This window comes from Cydia fagiglandana, chromosome 17 (genome assembly GCF_963556715.1).
Source record: "Cydia fagiglandana chromosome 17, ilCydFagi1.1, whole genome shotgun sequence".
In the NCBI taxonomy this organism is placed as follows: Eukaryota; Metazoa; Arthropoda; class Insecta; order Lepidoptera; family Tortricidae; genus Cydia; species Cydia fagiglandana.
In genome coordinates, this window is record NC_085948.1 from 1521167 (window position 1) to 1542586 (window position 21420).

A 21420-nucleotide genomic window follows, 5' to 3' on the forward strand; every position below is an offset into this window, starting at 1 on the left:
GCAAAAATGAAGTGCTGCCATTGGTTAGGTTAGGAGGGAAATTTAAATTAGGACATACGAGTATTAGGTCAAGAAACGATAGGCTAAGTAAAATTAGGTAACATGATGGTTAGGATATATAATTTTTAGGCCTAACAATAATTAGGCAAAAAAAGAATTATGCTACATAACATTAGGATAAGTACCCAATATGGAAAGTGCCATTAGGGAAAAACATATTAGGACAAAAAAAAATCGGCCAGTCGATAATAGGGAAACCAAAATTAGGGTATACGAGTGTTAGGACAACTGATCATTATGACAAACAATATTAGGGAATGCAAAGATAGGAGAAAAGACTTTAGGGATTCAGATATAGATCCGTCGGTGACTTTAGTTCGTCTACGGATCTCTTCATTTCTGATTCGATCACGCAGAGAAACTCCGAGCATAGCCCTCTCCATAGCTCGTTGAGCGACTTTGAGATGAGGCCGATAGTGAAAGACCTCGTTTCAGAGCCGCAAGTCATCACTGGTAACACACATTGGTTAAAGACTTTCGTCTTGAGGTACTGAGGTATGCGAGCGACCGTATCACTATGATATCAATATAAACAATTCGAGTATGAAAGTCACAACAGGTTTTTATATTAGAACGTATCACTATCTAGCCCAGCCTTCTGACAACTCGCGTCCTTTGCATCTTCCTTGCGTCCTTAACCCCAATCAAGTATCGACTCTTTGTCAGTTTGACAAAGTTGAAATTTAGCTAGCAAATTTTGAAACCCAGTTATCTAGGAGTAGGATCAGGAGGCTAGGCCGGTTCCAATTTTCCAAAGTCAAATATTAATTGCAGAGCACTGCTGAGAGCAGGCAAGCGCTATTTGCACTGCGCTTTTGTACTTTTTACTCAATTAGGGCAAAGCTAAAAGAAGAGTAATGGCATCAGAAAAGTGCACTGTTTGAAGTGGTTAATTTTTATTAACTCCGTCAAAGTCGAGTCTGCAATTCTATCTCCTTCTTTTACTTATTCTTTTTTCCCTAGGATCTTTTTCACTGGAAACGAGAATACAATTCAGACTAAATTCATTCAGGAAGTGACTGGTGTTTTATTACTTCCCCTTGTTTTTCTCTCGCTCCTACGATATCAAAATGTTGACTCATTCTATGAGTAAGATCTAATTTACGAGTCTATTGCCTTGACCCTCGAGGCAGCTTAGACTATAGATAGTCTTAAATTCTTGATCATTAAGGGTCATGTGAAAACAACTAATTAAGGACGAATACATTACAAAACTACTTTTCTTTTCTAAAATTCCGACAGGGAAAATTATAGTTTTGATGCTAAGGAAAACAACGGGTCTCTTTTTTTTTAGGGAAAAGATATGTAAAAAATGTAGCAGTGGTAAAAACGAGACCTCTGAACGTTTTTCCACATTTAGTTTAAAATAAATACCTTTATAACGCTTGCTATTTCTAAATTTCAACAATGTGAAGGCTTAGGTGAGTTACCTAAATTAATACTACCCGCAAAATGTTTCTTGGAACAGTCCCAGGTTGCGATATCTCACGCTGAATACACACTTACATAAGCTGAGAACATAAAACAATTTATCTACAAAGGTTTCGTGGGAATTTGACCTTTATCAATGTCATCAGAAGACTTAGTTTTGTCTCTGTGTTACATAAAGCTGTTTAGTTTCTGAGTACCTATATCTCATGCCTACGTCTCTGCGCCCCGGGGTAGGTATGACGTCATAATTTCCGAATTCCAAATATAAAGGGCGCCGGCTTATCGCGACACGTTACTTAAATTAGTCGTATAAAGCCATTTGGCCGATGAAGTCCCTAGGGCGGTAAAGGAGCATCATATGTACTGTAAAAAATATAGAATGTAATGTGTGTGTGTATGTATTAGTATGTATGTATGTAATGTAGTGTATGAGGGAGAAGTGGAAGGGGGAGTTGGAAGGGGTAGACCTCGGCGGACTTTCTCTGATCAGATCGGGGAAATCCTGAAGAAAGGCCAGGTCAAGAGCACCCTAAACCGTCGAGCGTGTATGAGGAATGTTATGAATGTGAAGGAAGCGAAAGAGGTATGTCAGGATCGTAGCAAGTGGAAATCCGTGGTCTCTGCCTACCCCTCCGGGAAATTATAGGCGTGATTATGTATGTATGTGTAAAAAATATTCTACCAATAATTTCCTTGATTTTATGTACCTAACCTTCACTTGACACTGAATCATAGGTAACGAGGTCGAAAACCTTACCAAGACTCGTGTTAATTGGAAAGTTATGGCAGTACTTTGTCGTTTCTTTTCTAGAACAGCATAATCTAGCTAAGTGGCTCAGGTCTCAAGAAAGAATCTTAAGAAAACACCCATTTTACGGAGCAAAAGCTTACGTAAGTACTCAATTTAACATAAAATAACACTCGACATCGCCTTATCTCAACTATTACTTTTACTAGGTGCGCTTTTTAAACCCCATTCGAGGGAATATTTATTCTAATTAAGCGTGGATATTGTAAAAAAATATCGAATATTTCTGAAGTTGGTTTTCATCCAATGGTATTTCATTTGATGTCTTTAGGAATTAGGTAATAAATATTGTGAATATTTAGTTTTAAGTTCTATAAGTTTCTCATATAAGTGAAGTATAAGAATTCTTTTGAGAAATCAAGATCTTTGAACCGAAGGTTTAACTTAAAAATATATCTCTACTTTTTCGTTTTGCAGAAACGATAATAAGTGATTTTTCAGTGTGCCTAATTCGATAAAGCGTGTGAAAGTTGTATATGAATCGTATAAAAACTATTACATTTAGCCATTTGGCCGATATTTTTTCTACGCAAAAATAACTAAACCCTTATGTAAAATTGTGTTCTCCGATGGCTCGGGCAAGTAGTCTGGATGGGGGAAGATCGCGCAGTCTGGAGGTAGTACGTACTCTGAAATACCAAGTGGCTGAAGGCCGTCTGGACGCCCTAGGTACCGATGGAGAGACGAAGTGCAGAAAGACCTTAGCGAACTCGGCGCCGTCGACTGGACAGAAACGACTTTGGACAGAGAGTAGCATGGCGGTCTTTGGTGTCGGAGGCCAAGATCCACTTCGGGTCGTTGCATCAAAGCAGTAAGTAAACCTGTGTTGTGTACAATAAAGTGATGACTGCTACTACGACTACAACCAGAATGATACACAGTAAATTGAATTCTACCTACACCACTGATAAACTAGGTACAAATATTAACAGAATGCAGTTATTTGTGCAGTTAAATATTACACGTTTATCCGCTGTTGTCAAACAAAAGTTCAATTAACTCCCGCCGCGGGCAGTGCGTGCGTCTGACACATTGACATCATGTGCATACGATGTTCCTATTTTGTAATAAAAGTTTTTGGGAAAAATTTCATTTTTGGTACAAGCTTTTATCGCTGACTGTACTTTTCTTACGACAGACAACTAATACTCATCGAGACGATTCTAAAAAGCCCTAACACAATTAGGTTGCCTTGTTTCATCACAGAGTTCCTATGGCCACCTCCTGTCTCCATCATCAGATCAGCTCGATGGTACCATAATATTGCATTGTCATCCGATTTATACAAGCATGCAAAATTTCAGCTCAATCGGACACCGGGAAGTGGATCAAATTTAACTTGCAAGATTTGATTACAGACAACGGTCAGGTGAAACTAAAAAAAAGCTTGTAAAAAGCTGTAGGTAGTTTTCTGATTATGACTCTAATACAGGTTGTATTTCCAACCATTAGCCATATTTTGTGAGCTGAACACATAGGAACACACTGAACAATTTTTGCTATAGGATCAACCACGAAATTGTAAAAACTGAGTGTTCATACATTTTTTCGCGATTTAGTGGCTGGTCGTATAGTAAAAGTTGCTCAGTATGACCTATTTACTATTTATAAAATTTTACTAATGGTTAAAAAAAAAGCATCCTCTATAACACAAATCTGATATCAATCGTAAAACTGTAACAAGCCCAAAATGAACATTAATTTTACGTTTGTAACATTACATTCCATAGTGAAAAATATGTACCTACTAGTCTGGAAAGAATGTGAAAAATTAGCTCTGCAATAAAGAATAAATAAATAAAATACTTTAGAAGTTTAGACAATTACTTCATATTTCAAAGGCGTAGAGCCAAAACTTTTAGCGAAACAAAAATAACGTCTATTCCCTTAAGGTAAGGCCTCTCTTCTCGCAAACAATTTATTTTTAATTCCACGACATAAAAAATACCTTGTATAAAAATGAAAATATGAAAGACTATACCGGACAAGTTTCATTAAAATATTTTAACAGCAATATAAATTTCACTGAAAAAACATTGTGAAACCTTCAAACACTAAATGAAGCAAAGAAGCATCAAAAAGGCACTTTATGAATATTTTTTAAGATTTGAAATGTTTTGTAAGCTATAATAGAGCTTCTAAAGGCCAATAAATTTGTCCTTTGTTATCTTAGAATGTTTACTGAGTAAAAAAATTAAATAGGAGAATTAATTAAATAAATTGACGCGAAAAAAAAACAACAGTTATGCCCTTCGTTAGATTTTTATTATTATAATTAGTTTTTCGCTCCTAAAAATTAACTCAAAATATCTAAAAAAAATGGGCATGTCTATGGTTGGTTAATATTACATAAATTACACATTTAATTGTATGAATATATTTTCCATACTTTCACTATCCAGGATAAAAAAAAAAACAAAAAAAGCGTTCGTCCATTTTCTTACTAAATAATCACTCACTGCCCGATTCGAACTTTAAGTTACGTCAAATATTACGGCTAGATACGATATGAATTAGATATGTCAGTGTCAAAAATCATGTTGTTGTTTGAAGAAACGTCACGTTTGACACTGACATATCTAATCTATATCGTATCTAGCCGTAATATTTGACGTATCTTAAAGTTCGAATCGGGCCGTCAGGCGGACATCATGTGTGTCACACATAGTGGGCGGTACGTGTGTGTGCGTATGTGAAACAGTTAATTACAGCTGCAGCGCCTGCAGCCTTCGCTGTAATTGTTTCAGCCGTCACAATAATTCGCATCCTAAAAATAACTTTGCAGTAATATATTACCCGTAAATTCGCGTGTTACAGTGAAGTACGGTCATATTCAGTCGTACGGTCGTATTTACGGTTGACTTTTAGTCTTATTAAAATATAAACAAACTGGAGCCTGATTCAGATTAAATGACTTGTTAAGGTTTTGATCTTCTTTTGATATGACCTTGAAAGTTGCTCACGTAGATTGGTGCATGCGAAATACACTGCCCGATTCGAACTTTAAGATACGTCAAATATTACGACAAGATACGATATGGATTAGATATGGTAGCGTCAAAAGTGACGTTTCTTCAAACAAAAACGCCTGTTTTGACACTGACATATCTAATCTATATCGTATCTTGTCGTAATATTTGACGTATCTTAAAGTTAGAATCGGGCCGACAGTTGAAGTAGAATGAAGAAACATAACAAAACTTATGCTACGCTACAACGTACGGGCTACGACTACGACGGGCTTCGTAGCAGAAATACGGCGCGATTCGGGAAATGAATTAGAGATGCACTAGATATGAAACAGTAAAGATATGTGAGGTTCCATGGCAAAAGGTACAATTATTGCCCCGGCTAAATATTGGAGCGGCGTTAATATAGCGCAAACTCCAGCCGCCGCAAAGGTGCCTTTTGGCGTGGAACGTCACATATCTTTACTATTTCATATCTAGTGAATGTCTGATTAATTTCCCGAATCGCGCCGAAAGATGGTTCGTGTCGTGATCGTTGCTACGAGTGTCTACAATCGACGGCATGGCAGCGAAGAAATGGCATCTTTGTTAAACAATCCAAATATGCATGCGTAAATCAGCACGTGTGACCGATGTTGTGTGAGAGAGTCAATATTTAAAATACATAGTTCGTTTTAATACTTACCACTTTTGATCACCGTGATTTTTCTGAAACAATAACAAATTTCATATTAGTTAGATCTTCACAGGCAACCATTATTTAATCGTTGAGTAGTAAACATTTAGAAATGGGGAAAAACTACAATGCTAGAATAAAGCTTTATTCTAGCAAATCTCAATTCAAATTACAGCTCCAAAGATTTACCGCCCACAGAATGAAGCGCAACCATGAGGCGTGTTCAAATTGTAAATGTAACTAATAACAGGTTATACTAAACAATTACATTTGGCAGTCTCTAGGGCTTTTGGCAAATTCAGTTAGAGGTAGAGAATATCAACAAAATTATTAACAAGAGAAAACGATTTACTCCCACTAAAATGGCGGCAGGAGTCCTAATTAACAAGTTATGAAATTAATCTGTATGTATTATGGATGTGATATGTCAGTGTCAATAATCACTTCTTGAACCACAGACGCCATTTCGACACACGACAGATCATATCCATAACAAATCCGGATCAAATTAATGACCTGTTATTACAATCAGAATACGCTTCTATGTAGAGTGGCGTTCAAGAGTGCATGGATAGATGTCGACCGTAATTACTTAATATTACGGTTGAAACATCTCTATGCACTTTTGAACGCCACTGTACCAACAGCAGCACTTAACAGCAGTAAATAAATAAATATTACAGGCCATTTTTACACAAATTGACTAAGGTCCCACGGTAAGCTCAAGAAGGCTTGTGTTGTGGGTACTCAGAAAACGATATATATAATATATAGGTACTTAAATTAAATACATAGAAAACAACCATGACTTAGGAACAAACATCTGTATCCTCATACAAATAAATGCCCTTACCAGGATTCGAACCCGGGACGATCGGCTTCATAGGCAGGGTCACTACCCACTAGTCCAGACCGGTCGTGAAAGCAGACAGTAGACAGTGTGGACGCCTTCCTGACTTCCGTAGGTTCCACGTTGGGTTAAAAATACCGGTGCACCGTCTAGACGGATCCTAATTGTAATTTATGATCGGTGCACCGCCGCATGACTGTGCATGTTGCAGCATAAATAGGTTTATCATATTTACATACACAAAACTAGTGTTGCCCTTCAGGAAATTTCTATTTTCCGAGATGTTTAAATAATGTAATAAAGTTTGATTTCTAATAATTTTCCGATGTAGAATTAAGTACTTTTTTGTTTTAGAAATATTACGTTTAGTAGTATATCTTTTGGCCTAGAATTTGAGTACTTTTTATTGGTTGAACACATTAAAAGAATGGGTACATATCATCAAACATGTAAGCCTTTCTCACAAAAGGCGAGCGAAATATTACTAATTGTCACCGGCCAAACGCGTTGGGACGCAGGTCGCAGTTGACAAACAGCCATTTTTTGGCTTGCGCCATGTGAGAAAGGCCTTACCATGATATAAATTTTCCACAAAAACAGTGAGAAAGAGCGTACAAAAATAAGCATATATCGCAGTCATCCTTAATCCCGCGCGCCGGGAAATATTTCATTCCTGTCCGGGAGCATTCGCGTGTACGCTGTTATTTATTGTGCCGCGGACCCGGGCATTCCTGTCCACGGGATTTTTCACGTTTCATTCACACTTGACGTGGTTAACACGTACATACTTTTAGAATTAGGTCGTCGAACTGTCACACGCTCTTGTCGTGTCTTACAGGCCAACTTGAACGTACTGACATTAAAATGATATTTGAGTCCTGTTATTTAAGCCCGATTTAGACGATGCGAGAACTCGCATGCGTATTTCATACCATTGCGGGTTTTGATTGGTCGGTTGAATTGGACGTAATCCACAGTCCGCAATGTAACTAAAATCGCATGCGATTTCGCGCGCCGTCTAAATCAGCCCTTAGTTTATCGTGGGTCTCGCTCGCGCCAACACAACGAAAAGTACGAGCGAAATGCAGATAACAACTGAATGACATATTTTAGATGTCATTCGGATGTCACTGTACTTTCGAATTGTTTGTTAGATATCTAATCATCGAACTATAAACATAGGAACTTGTAATGCTGCGCGAAAGGTTTTTGACATTTAGAATTTTATTTTTAGCAGAATTCAACAATCATAACTTTTTTTGAATAGCGGAAAGTTGTGTATTGCAAAAATATGTTTCGAAACTTCAGTTCTTAAAAATAACAGAACAAGGGAAGCCTGTAAAACAGAGTATGGTAACAAAACTCGTCGATTTCCAGTTCTAAGAAACTTTTATAACAGGTAATTTGCGAAAGGTTTTTAGGTATGTGCCACACAGGTAAGCAGCGATATCGAACAGGTTTAACTGAAATAGATGTATTATACTAAAGAAAAAGTTACTAAGCCCTCCAGTAGTGGAGGCCGTTCTATGTAGCCAGGAGCCAGACAAATGTAAAGAATAATTATGCCTTGTGGATAACATAATATTAAAACTTTTTCTAGAAACTTTATAAAGTGTTAACATTTAGACTAAAGAAAATTTAAGTTTTGACGAAATTTGGAATTTACTTTGTATCTAATGTTCGGTTTCATTGTCTAGACATATTATGTATTCTTGCTACAATGTCCACTACTTGCTCATATTTTGGTGTTTGACATTCAACGTACCTAAAAATATCAGATGACACTTCTCTAGCTATTACACCTGCCTTAGCAGTGTCTACCTCAACTATTCGCTAACGTCTGCGTAACTTACTTTCTGTACATCTCGCTCGCACTAATATGCGAGTACGAGCGAGATGCATAGAAAGTAAGTTACGCACACGTATACTGGTGGTTGCCGCACTGACATCGGTTGAAATAGCAGTTCGCTTTCGCCTGCCGGCAGTGTAACAGCACCCTTACCTCCCCTACCCTACCTTAAATTAAAGGGGCAAAGCCATTTCCATTATGTTTTCGAAATGCTCCGTCCACTTATCTGGGAGATAACTCTTTGAACCCCGACAGCCGTATTACGTCCGATTAAGGTTCAGATTAGCGTAAAAAATAGAATCTGACAAGTGAAAGAACGTTGAACTTTCGTATAGGGCAGACTAAAGGATTCAGCTGTTTATAGGAAACAAAGGGAATAGGAAATGCAAGTTTCGGCAATTGCAAAGCAGTTTGCAAAGATACACGTCACGAATATGAATAGGTATAGGTACCTAGGTGTATCTATCAAATGTTTATCTAAGTGTTCAAACGCTATAAAAGTAGCACTCAGATTTTAATAATCTGTTACTGATTTGATGTTGATGTGCTTGCACTTAGAGTTATACCGCATAAATATCATCACATATTTTCGTAAGCTGAATACCGCCCGAGCACAGAATAAATAATAGTACTAGGTACAGAAGACTCACTCTCTAACACAACGCGTCTGTCACGATCAGCACAGATATGGCCGCTGGGTGGCGACAGCGCCACGCGCGGCTTATGGCAAACCCCAAAATTGGGGTCGAACGGATGGACTTTTAGCTACCTGTAGCAAAGCGACGAAATCGCGGAGTGAGCCACGCCTGGCCTTAGTGAAGCAGTTTCGAAGTGACATCAAATCACGATGCACTGAACTTTTCAGGTCATTCGGACTTCACAGATCTGATCATCAGTTTCATATTCATTTGACATTGGTATTATCACTTTAAGGGGCCCACGGATTACCAGTTCGCCGGACGATATCAGCCTGTCAGTTGTTCGGAGCTGTCAAATTTTGTGTTTCACTGACAAGCTGATAGCGTCCTGCTCGATCGGGGGTCGATATTGCGCCAGGGGGTCGATATTGCGCCACGTCCGTAGGAAATTACCCAAAGCCACCCTACACGTGACCCCCGGGTGGTGCTAAAAGCGCAATAAACCTTGGCAACCGTACTGTCCCAGCGATCTCACGGTTCGAATCTCACTGTGTTTACCTTTGCTATCACTATGCTCCGAAACGCTCACAAAACGTCATCGGCACTCCCCAGTGCTAACGTAAACGGCACTTCTCAGTGCCCCCAGACAAGAGACCTCGGACCTTCAGTCCGCGTCTGCTCGTTAAATATAGAGAGTATAAGTTTAGCTAAGACCCAATGCCTGACTAAAATCGCAGCAGAGAATAAATTCGACGTAATATTGCTGCAAGAAACCCATGCAGCCGACGCGTCGCAGCTTGCTCGTCGAGGAAACATACCCGGCTTCACAATGATTGGTGCCACCTACCATGCTCAATACGGTACTGCGTCTTACGTAAGAAACACACTGGCAAAGACGACTAACTTAATAACAAACACTATCGACACCGGAAATATAGCATACACAGTGATCCAGTTGGAAGGCATTAAAGTCTGCAACATATACAAACCCCCTAACAGCCCCTGGCCTAAACCAGCGATACCCAACTTGGGACACCCATCTATAGTAGCAGGCGACTTCAACAGCCATCACACCAGCTGGGGTTATGCAGCAAACGATGGAAATGGAGAAGCAGTCGTTGACTGGGCAGAAGAAGCAAACTACTTTCTCGTGACTGGAAACAAAGGCAGGGGAACCTTCAAATCTGCCAGATGGGGACGCGAGTACAATCCAGATCTAGCATTTGCTTCCCAAGACGCTGAACGAAACCCACTACCTGTGACGAAGTCTGTTCTACAGGACTTCCCGCACAGTCAGCACCGCCCTGTGCTGCTTGAAATCGGTCTTAGAATACCATTGATTCACTCATACCCAGCACCCAGGTGGAACTTTTTGAAGGCTGACTGGAAAGCGTATTCAGACTGCCTAGATGATTCTATCAGATGGATACCACCTCTCCCAGAAAACTACGAGCGATTCCAGAAGCTAATAATAACAACGGCCAAAAAACATATACCTCGCGGCTATCGCAAACAGTACATCCCATGCTGGAATGACAACGCCGAAAGACTGTGGAATGAGTTTAATGAGACTGGTGACCGAAATACTGCCCATGAACTGATCAGATCCCTGAACGAAGCACGCCAAACGAAATGGGAGAGCACCGTCAGCAACATGAATTTCACGCATTCAAGCCGCAAGGCCTGGCACGTCCTCAAGCGCCTCACTTCTGGGACCAACAGTCCAGCTAACCACACAAAAATCAACCCAAGTGCCATCGCCAACAGGATGGTGAAGCTATCAAAGATGCCTAGCGAAAAAGTGCATACCCGCCTTATCCTGAAGCAATTGAAGGAAATGAAGTCTCAAGCTACTCCTGATTGTAATTACAGTGGCCCTATCACTAAATCTGAAGTGGCAGCGGCGATCAAAATATTAAAACAAATAAGGCTTGTGGGCAGGACAACATTTTCCCGGAGTTTATAAAATATTGTGGCCCCCGCACGCAGCAATGGCTGGCATCATTCTTCACGAAGATGATTGAGTCAGGAAAAATCCCTGCCCCGCTTAAATATGCCAAAATAACCGCAATACTGAAACCGGCAAAACCAGCGGATAATCCTGAAAGTTACCGACCCATTGCACTCCTGAGTGTGACATACAAACTCTTCGAGAGAGTCCTCTACAACCGAATCGCGCCAGCAATTGAAGCGCAAATCCCTCAGGAACAGGCGGGATTCCGCCCTGGCCGCAGCTGTAACGATCAAGTCCTGGCGTTAACCACGCACATAGAAAAGGGCTTTGACGAAAATCTCAAGTCCTCCGCGGCCTTCGTAGACCTCACCGCCGCATATGATACTGTCTGGCGCCAAGGACTGCTGTTTAAACTACTGAAGGTCGTCCCCTGTATCAGGATATACAAAATAATAGAAGACGCCCTCACCAACAGACCCTTTCAAGTATTCTTGGGTGACAAAGCCAGCCGAGCTAGAATTCTCAACAACGGATTACCTCAAGGATCGGTGTTAGCCCCCATATTATTCAATCTTTATATACATGACATCCCAGACACCCGGTCGAGAAAATTTGCCTACGCAGACGACCTTGCCCTCGTCTCACAAGATCGATGTATAGAGGAGACAGAACGCACCTTGCAACAGGATCTTTCCACTATGAAGGAGTACTTTGCCCGATGGCGCCTACGCCCAAATGGATCCAAAACCGAAGTGTGCTGCTTCCACCTCAGCAACCGCCTAGCCAGCAGAGAACTCAACATCCGATTTGGTGACACAGTCTTGACCCACAACCCTCACCCAAAATATCTTGGAGTCACACTGGACCGAAGTCTGACATATAAAGCCCACATGCAGAATGTCGCAGCCAAACTGAGGACCCGAAACAGCATACTTCGGAACTTAACGGGCACCACATGGGGAGCGTCAGCGGACTGCTTAAGAACGACCGCTTTGGCTCTAGTCTACTCTACAGCAGAATACTGTGCCCCTACGTGGATAAACAGTGCCCACACCCAAAACGTGGACAGCCAACTTAACCACACTATGAGACTAATTACCGGGTGCATGAAACCAACTCCTGGACACTGGTTACCGGCTCTCAGCAGCATTGCCCCACCACACCTCCGACGTCGACAACACCTCCAAAAAGAAGTCGACAAAATTCGTGCAAGGCCCGATCTGCCCATTAATACAGACTTAAGAACTTTCAGATCGCCAAGACTTAAGTCCCGAAATCCACCAGCCTTACTCGTGCACGAGCCCTCGACTGATTGGAACGTCCAAACCGCCTGGATAGAGGAGTGGGCAGCAAAAGACGAAACCACAGATCTATTTCACCTCGATCCCCGTAAATTCCCGCGTGGTTTCAAAGAGGCCCGTCGTATCTGGTGTTCCTTAAACCGTATAAGAACCGGAATAGGTCACTGCGCTTACCTGCGTAAAAAATGGGGCTGGACTGACGCTGAGAAATGCGACTGTGGAGACCCTAAACAAACCGTGCACCACATGGTTTTCGAATGCCCCATAACCAAGTATGACGGGTCACCCATGGATTTCAAAGACCTCGCGAGCGACGCTATCGACTACTTACGGAATGCTAAATTTAAGCTATGATATGCATGTTAATATTTAAAAACACAGTGTATAATGCCATACGATAAATAAATAAATAAGCGTCCTGCGAACTGGCATCAGTGGGCCCCTTTAGAGGAAATCTCTTTGAAACGACGTAACACGGAATTGTTGTCGTCGGTGTTGTTTCCTAGCGCAGTTAAAATAGGCACTGCACTGGAAGTGTTAAAGTTTATATTTCACACAAATTTAATATATCATTAAAATAAGGATATTCCCCAGTACTGTGAAGATGTATCTCACCGCAGGGACCCATAAACCTTCCGGTTGTTCGCGCGGAACCCGAATGTTTTCATTTGCATTTAGATAAATTACACTGCCCGTTAACATACTGAGATTTAAATTTTAAAAAGCTTTAGGTAACACGGGCTGTTTGAAGAGGCAAAATCCCTCCTCTAGAATGTATTTATTTGTTGTCCTAGCCGTTCATGGTAACTTTAAAAAGCTCGAAGTTTTTTAAATCGAAAATCGAGGGTACTATTTCAACGGTGCGCTTAATTTGCACCTCATGTCAAATAATGAACAATTAAGCTGAGATAGGTATTTAAAATTCGGGTAGATAACGTATGTAAATCTACGATACTTGCTTATACCTATACGCCCTAGCCCTCTCCGCAGATCGTTGCCACAAAGCCCCAATCTCCATAACCACCGTCATCGCCCTTGCGAATATTCATTACCATCCGTCATTACCATGCCATCAATCATTCGTGTTTGCTGATTTGTCATTCTCTTTAGCGAGAGTGATTGGATTCGCGCGGTCGAGATCGTGTGAGGGAGTAAAATCGGAATGGGGGTGACGTGGACGTGAGACTGCGGAACGCGCTACCTGAAGTGCGATCCGATTGATATCGTTAAAATGTCGTGTGTTGTTGTTGTACGGTAAAACGACCGAAGATTCCTTTCTGTACATTTTCCACGTAACCAGTAAAAAATACGACATGCATAGTCAGTAGCAGAAGTAGTTAAGTGGGTGAGGTCCGCAAAATAATCTACACACGACTAGTCTAGTCGCTTAAGCGCGCGGTTGTTTTATGCGATAAACGCAGCGTTGCACGCATGCGTCAACGGAATGCAGGAAAATTGACAATGCGCTTAGCGCTCCGTTTACCGAGTAAAACAATGTAGTGTCTTAGATTATCTGATGTAAAATGGGTGTGCGGCAAACGTTTATCGCATAAAACATCCGCGCGCTTTAATAACAAAATTGTTCTCATACCATTTTGAACATCTGGCAAGGAACTTATACTGCTGACTCCGGTCGTCGTGTCTATCGGATTCACAATAAAGTTTCAAAACCGATTATTGATTTTGAAGAATTCAAGCATGTAAAAAACTTTGAAAATGGACATAGGTTACTTTATTTTTATAAATTTAATCCCATGGAAGAGGGAGGGAAATAACAGGCCGAATCCGACGCGGCCGGAGTCGCTGGCTAAGCTAGTTACCGAATAACTATACAGTTAAGCAAGCTATACAGTTGACAGTTACCGACGAGATCCTAAAACGACCAGCTACTTTCCAGGCTCTTCAATGCCAAAAAAACTTTACGGCTTTAGCAACAAGGTTCAAAATGGCTGTATACCGATACCGTTAGCAAATAACTTTGCACTGCGCGGATGGTACGGTGTCGTTTCGGAGATAACAACATGAATATTCAAGAGAACACGTGATAGCTTCATATCGCAATGGCGGTAGACCGTTAAATAACAGATGACATTGCTATTTTCAACGAAACTTACATTAACTTAATAATTGCCAACAGAAATTTCGGGGCGTCAGAAGTGTACGTAACTTTGGTTTTATTCTTCCTGATTTGTACGAAAAGCGATAGACTGTCTGAAAATTAGAGAGCCGGCGAGAATCGAGTTTAATTGACGCCTGACACGCGCCACTGACACCTTAAATTTGGATGTGAAGTGAGAGGAAAATTTACAAAATCAACGCCGATATCACGAAAAAAAATTACTATCTTGTAAAATACGTAAAATTTTGATCTGATATGTATGTAAAAATTACGCGTAATCCGCCATTATGTTTGTAATTTCAGGGCTCATTCTGAAAAAAAAAAAATTAATGGTGACCTCTGTAATTAGCATATAGCTGTCCTGAAACATCTATCTAGTTGCCAGGTTTTTAGGCTAAAAAGTTTTCAAGCTTTGCAAAACAAGTTGTGAAACCTAATCGGTTTGAACGTTAGTAAACAACGGCAATAAAGGCGATAGCGCGGTTGACCGTGCAGCGGCGCAGATAGGGGCATTAATATTCATATACAGGTATTTTAACTTAGTTTATGATTCACAGATGTTTTATACTAGTTTTTAGTTAGCAGCTACCTACAATCTACAGTTAGGCATCGAAACTTACAATGCTTAATTGTTTTTACTAGCTACTTCCCGCGAATTTGTCAGCACCGTTCAATGATGATTTCCGTCATGAAACTACACTATATCCTTCCCGAGCCTCAAACTATCTCCAATTCTTCATACCTTTCATTAAAATCGGTTCATCAGTTTTAAGTGTGAAGATATAACAGACAGATAAACAGAGTTACTTTCGGATTCATAATATTACGATTAGTAGGTAGATGAAACCAGCCGTGCTCTTATGCTTTTTCGTTTTAATTTAAAAACGAAATAGATTAAAATTGTGTATTTTCTGTATTACGAATTCTATTGCCTTAACAATACCAAATCGGGACACCGCAGTTTGCTAAACAAAACCGTCTAAAAAAGTCCTAAGTCGTGTTTAAATTTAAAACGTCAAAGAATGAGTTCCGCTCGACGGGGCAGAAGGGCCCCGAGGCGGCGGTGAAATTGCTCAGCCCATCGATTAGGGCAAGGACATGACGACACGGGGATGACGGGACGGTAATGATGTTTTAGACGATCAGATGTTAGATAACGTGGAATAGTGATGATAAAGTGGTCTAAAAAGCCTTCTAAAAATATATACTTTTTTATTTAAAACATTAAATAATAAATAAACATTTGGAAAGAATCTTACACCGATCGTCTCAGCCCTAAACTAAGCAAAGCTTGTACTATGGGTATGGGTACTAGGCGACGATATACATACCTACTTACGTCGAGGATAGGGCGAAGTGGAAGCGAAAGACACGGAAAGCTGACCCCATCACCATGTGGGATATGTAGCTCGGAAGAGAGAGATATACAAAGAAAACACCCCACATGAATCAGGAACAAGGATCTGTGTTCATCACCCGGGATTCGAACCCGGGATCATCGGCTTTATATTTCATAGGCAGGGTCACTACCTAAGTACCCACTAGGCCAGACCGGTCGTCCAAAAATCCAAGAATGAATCCCGCTCTACAGGGCAGAAGGGCCATGAGTCGGTGGTAAAATTGCTCAAGGCATAACGACACGGGAATAACGGGACGGTAATGATGTTTTAGACCATTAGTCCTTAAAGTTTCGAAAATTAGGGTCCACAAGACTATTTTGCCTAGAGAAACCTACTGTTTCGAAGACCAGTTTGGTGTCCAAGCTATGAATAATAAAGGATGTGGGTTTCTTTTATTATCAAACATCGCCTCAACGATTTATTCAAGTCAGTTCACATAAAATTATCGCATATTGTGGTCCTCCGTTTTACATGGTATACTAATATCAGTAAACTGCAATAACATTGGACATCATAGTGGTAGGGTAGGATTTCGCCGAGCTTTACGAAGCTGCCTTATTCAAATTAATTTTAAATTTGCTTCCAACCCAAAAATATAATCACTTTTTTTCCTAATGTCCTATTCACATAACTACAGCATCATCATCATCATCTCAGCCATAAGACGTCCACTTCTGAACAAGGGCCTCCCTTGGACCTCCATACGTGTCGGTTGGAAGCGACCCGCATCCAGCGTCTTCCGGCGACCTTAACAAGGTCGTCTGTCCATCTACACACACACACACACACACACTGTGTAACTCAGCATGTTATAAAAATTCAACATCCTAATTATACTAGCAGAACGCTTCCAAAACACCCTCGTATCCTCATGAATTTTTCATATCACGAAATCTCATAATTACCTGCTATTTTATTAAAACCAAAATTATTCATACGACAGCGTCCCATTCATAAAAGAAAGAGACAACTTTATACAGTCGGGTAGTTGTTGGAGTGCGATGGAGAATCATCTTTTATTAACGTTCTTAAAATAGATGGAAAGCCGAGATTCAGAGGTGTACATTACATTTGGGAATAATTCATTAGGAAACACAAGTGGGAGTAGTGGGACGAATGGCGAAAACAAGTAAGTACCTAACTAAATAGTTTGTAGTTGTATGCAAACTTTGCCAATTCTATCCCTTTTTAGGGTTCCGTACCCAAAGGGTAAAACGGGACCCTATTACTAAGACTTCGCTGTCCGTCCGTCCGTCCGTCTGTCACCGGGCTGTATCTCACGAACCGTGATAGCTAGACAGTTGAAATTTTCACAGATGATGTATTTCTGTTGCCGCTATAACAACAAATACTAAAAACAGAATAAAATAAAGATTTATATGGGGCTCCCATACAGCAAACGTGATTTTTGACCAAAGTTAAGCAACGTCGGGAGTGGTCAGTACTTGGATGGGTGACCGTCTTTTTTTTGCTTTTTTTTGTTTTTTTTTTTGCATTATGATACGGAACCCTTCGTGCGCGAGTCCGACTCGCACTTGCCCGGTTTTCATTGTTGGTATTCCAGTAAATTACATAATATATTTACAGTGTAGTATTAAAGCTGGTACTAAGGCGCGATTCGGGAAATTAATTAGAGGTTCACTAGATATGAAATGTTCACTAGATATTTCATATTTCATATTCATTTATTCATAAAATTACAAACTTTACATGTCAAAAGGGTTATTCATTAATTAGGTCCAGATATGAAATAGTAAAGATATGTGACGTTACACGAAAAAAGGTACCTTATGGCGGCCGCAATAATATTGGAGCCGCTCCAAATATCTTTACTATTTCATATCTAGTAAATCTCTGATTCATTGCCCGAACCGCGCCAAATGTCTTAGTACCTATATCAGGTTGGCCAAAAAATGCGTTAACAAAATTGTTTATGAAATATAGTACATTGTAGGAGAGGACGGAAAACCGCTAAAAGATGGACGAGTGAGTTCGAGGGCCGACACGTTAGTGGAGGCCCTCGAATAATATGAGTCCATCTTTAGCGTTTCCGGCCGAGGCATTACATAGTGCTTTTCACGACTACTGCGAGGAAATAAGAATACATTTGCATAACTATAAGTACAGTCAGCAGCAGATATACTTGAGCGGGCAAGGTGTCCAAGAAAACATATACACTTCAATCGTCACAAAAATAAAGACATCTAAGATGTCATTTTCACGTAGGCTTTCAGTTCGTCACAAATACCTTAACTTCTGAGTTTTTCTTTAACACATACACCCTTATTTAATCACAATGACAATAACGGTTAAAAAGTCAGTGGTAACTAAGCAATCATATTCAAGCTGCTGTCATTAATACCTTCACGCACTGCCAATCACGTACGTCAGCAGCCAGGGTGCCACCAGTTGCTAAGCAGTTGTTATTTCAATGGTAACTAAGCATCAACATTTTATCTGTTTAACTTTAAAATAAATACTGTAGCACTACGAATTGACACCTCCTTTCTTAAAGAAGTATTTTATCGTTAAGTGTCAAACTTATACAATAAATAAGTAGGTTCTACTAGAATGATCGGTTTTTTTTATTTTAACTGTCATATGCAGCTGTTCTTCCAAACCGTTGATCATATTATATACCTATGTTAATATATTTATTTAGCCCACTTATTGTAGTAAAATATACTTACCCATACCCATTTAGATCGGCCAGTATGGGAAAATCTGATACTATACGATATACACCGATCTCTTCTTAGGAATCATGTCATCGATTTTAGTAACACGAAAAACTGCATTCATACATTTAAAAAAATGTGTACTCAGCTCGGGAATCGAACCCCGAACGTTTTGAAAAATAAAACTAAGACTATTTCTATTTAGATATCGATTGTGTAGGTCTTAAGCGATAAATGTTACTATGAAATATGATGTCTGAAATTAATAAAATGCATTGTTTTCATATCCTTTAATTTAATTTAGTCAGTTTTCGAAGAGACCAGCATTTTTAGGGTTCCGTACCCAAAGGGTAAAACGGGACCCTATTACTAAGACTCTGCTGTCCGTCCGTCTGTCCATCCATCCGTCCGTCTGTCACTAGGCTGTATCTCAGGAACCGTGATAGCTAGACAGTTCAAATTTTCACAAATGATGTATTTCTGTTGACGCTATTATAAGTAACAAGAAATACTAAAAACAGAATAAAATAAAGATTTAAGTGGGGCTCCCATACAACAAACGTGATTTTTGAGTAGTAAATATCAAATGGCATTCCGCACAGGAGTAATCTAAGTAACGCCCACTGCGGGTTCAAACCTACAACGTCCTGATAGAAAGTCGTACATACGCTACATGTGACATTATCTTCAAAAATTATATAAACTAATGCGAAATTAACATAAAACCAGAAGACACAAATTAATAATACATATGAAATCCAAAAAAAACAAAAAGCTGTAATCTCTAGGTGCGTACGACTGAGATTTGAACCCGCGGTCTCTGCTTTGAAAAGCAAACGCCTGTTACTGAGACCACGACGTGCCTTGACAATTGGCTCTAAATTCGGCTTCAGTTAGCTTTTGCTATGTGTCATTCGTCTTGACGATTCTGTTAAAAGAAATAGTTTGCAGTAAGTTGACCGAGAGGCTCCTGTCAAATGGTTGAAGGGCAAAACGTGAGATAGATGTATGTGATGACAAGACTGTACTGCTTTCGATGATTGTCAAAACGCTTTACCTGAAATTAGCATGGCTATCTTTTATTCAATATTCGACCATACTTGTATGCTTTAAAGTCTATTTTTCCATATTGTTCAGATATATTTGACACGTTGACCGCTTAGATACCATTGGTTTTTTGACAGCTAAGGTATCAATGACTTGTTGTAAGTGTAGAAATTAATGAATAGCGACTGTTAACATATTTGTGACACGTTGAGCGCTCACAAGTAAATACTACCATGACAGTCAACAACTTTTTGACAGTTTAAACGTTTACCTCTCTTTGAGCACCTGGAGTGTATAGCGACTTCTGCTGCTGACTGTACTAGCCCGCGATTTCTCTGGTAGCAAATTACTAGCCACTGCCTGTACTGTCTCTTGAATTTCAGTAGGCGTCAGCGTAAGGATATCATTTTCTTCACTAGAAGAACTCATTTTTATAGCGAGCGTAGATACGCGTTTCTTATATTTTTTAGTCAAACACAATTTACACTATCCAATTCAGTAAGTATTTTCAGATCCCGCCTTTTTTACTTTTTTTACCACTTTTAAGAGGCGTTTTTCTGTTATTTGCTTCAAACCGACTCTAAAATTAGAAGCGTTTTTGCTAAAAAAAAACCACAAACAGCTACAAAAGTAAAAAACGCCTTAAGCGTAAACTGAATGGATAATTGTTAAAAAAAAATTAAGTGAATGGTTATGACATTTCTTTTTTTTTAAACAAGAAATTGGTTCTATAAATAACCTAATTTTATTTTTGAAGGAAAAAGTTGCGCAAAAAAAGACCTTTTATTGTTTTTTATGTTTTAAATTATACTCATTGCTGTAGCGAACTGTCACCAATGACAGATGATGATAACAATGAAACATTGTAGTAGTGGTGGTTCAGGTGCTACAGCTATTGCCTACTTTCCAGCTTGGTTTTAGACCATCTATTGCCATATTTCCGAACAGTGGCGTGAAAATTATTTTACTTCCACATATTTTACAAAATATCATTCAAAATTATCATTTATCTGATACAAAACGTTTAATATTTCCAAATATTCTTAATAAGAACAAAACTATGCCAAACAATTTTGTCAACGTATTTAAGCCGACCACTGACTAACAGTCCGCCGAACAACTGACCGGCCGTTATCGTCCGGCGGACTGTTAGTCAGTGGTCGGCTTTAGGGGCCATCCTATATATATATTCCATCATGGTTTTTATGCACATTTACTATAAAGAGATTGAGGTACCTCCGTTCCAGGAGACAGCATGAAATGTTGATGTATTATTAACTTACCCAATCAGTAACTGGTTTGGTTCAGGATTCTGTAACAAAATAAACTCTTATTAATATTATTTTAAAAACACTGGTTTTAAATGAAATACGAGATTTCACTTGTATTTTGTCATCTTTTTTACAATTAGTAAAACACGAAGAAAATTGTAGCACTACGTTTTAATAATCACGATACAACGGAATTAATATTTAACGATGTCACGATTTTTTTATTTAATAAAATTGTTTCTGTAAAACCTATACTTAGGAATCCCGTATATACCGTGAGGCAGTGAGGGCAACAACCATTCCAACATTTTAATGATACATGTAGGCCGATTCTGATGTGCCAATTTGGTATTGTTTTTGATACTGTTT

General features: G+C 39.5%; 1 protein-coding gene across 3 annotated transcripts in view; it reads right to left on the bottom strand.

The window, feature by feature from the left end:
* The window catches only part of LOC134672790 (stress-activated protein kinase JNK), a 211597-nt gene that overhangs the window by 73902 nt on the left and 116275 nt on the right, over positions 1-21420 (bottom strand). For 2 of the 3 annotated variants that reach the window (XM_063530748.1, XM_063530746.1), the window contains exons 2-3: positions 21064-21092; positions 5954-5976 (exon numbers count right to left, since the gene is read on the bottom strand). The gene's annotated coding sequence lies outside the window, so the exon portion shown is untranslated. The remainder of the gene's footprint in view (positions 1-5953; positions 5977-21063; positions 21093-21420) is intronic. The other variant, XM_063530745.1, reaches the window with a different exon arrangement.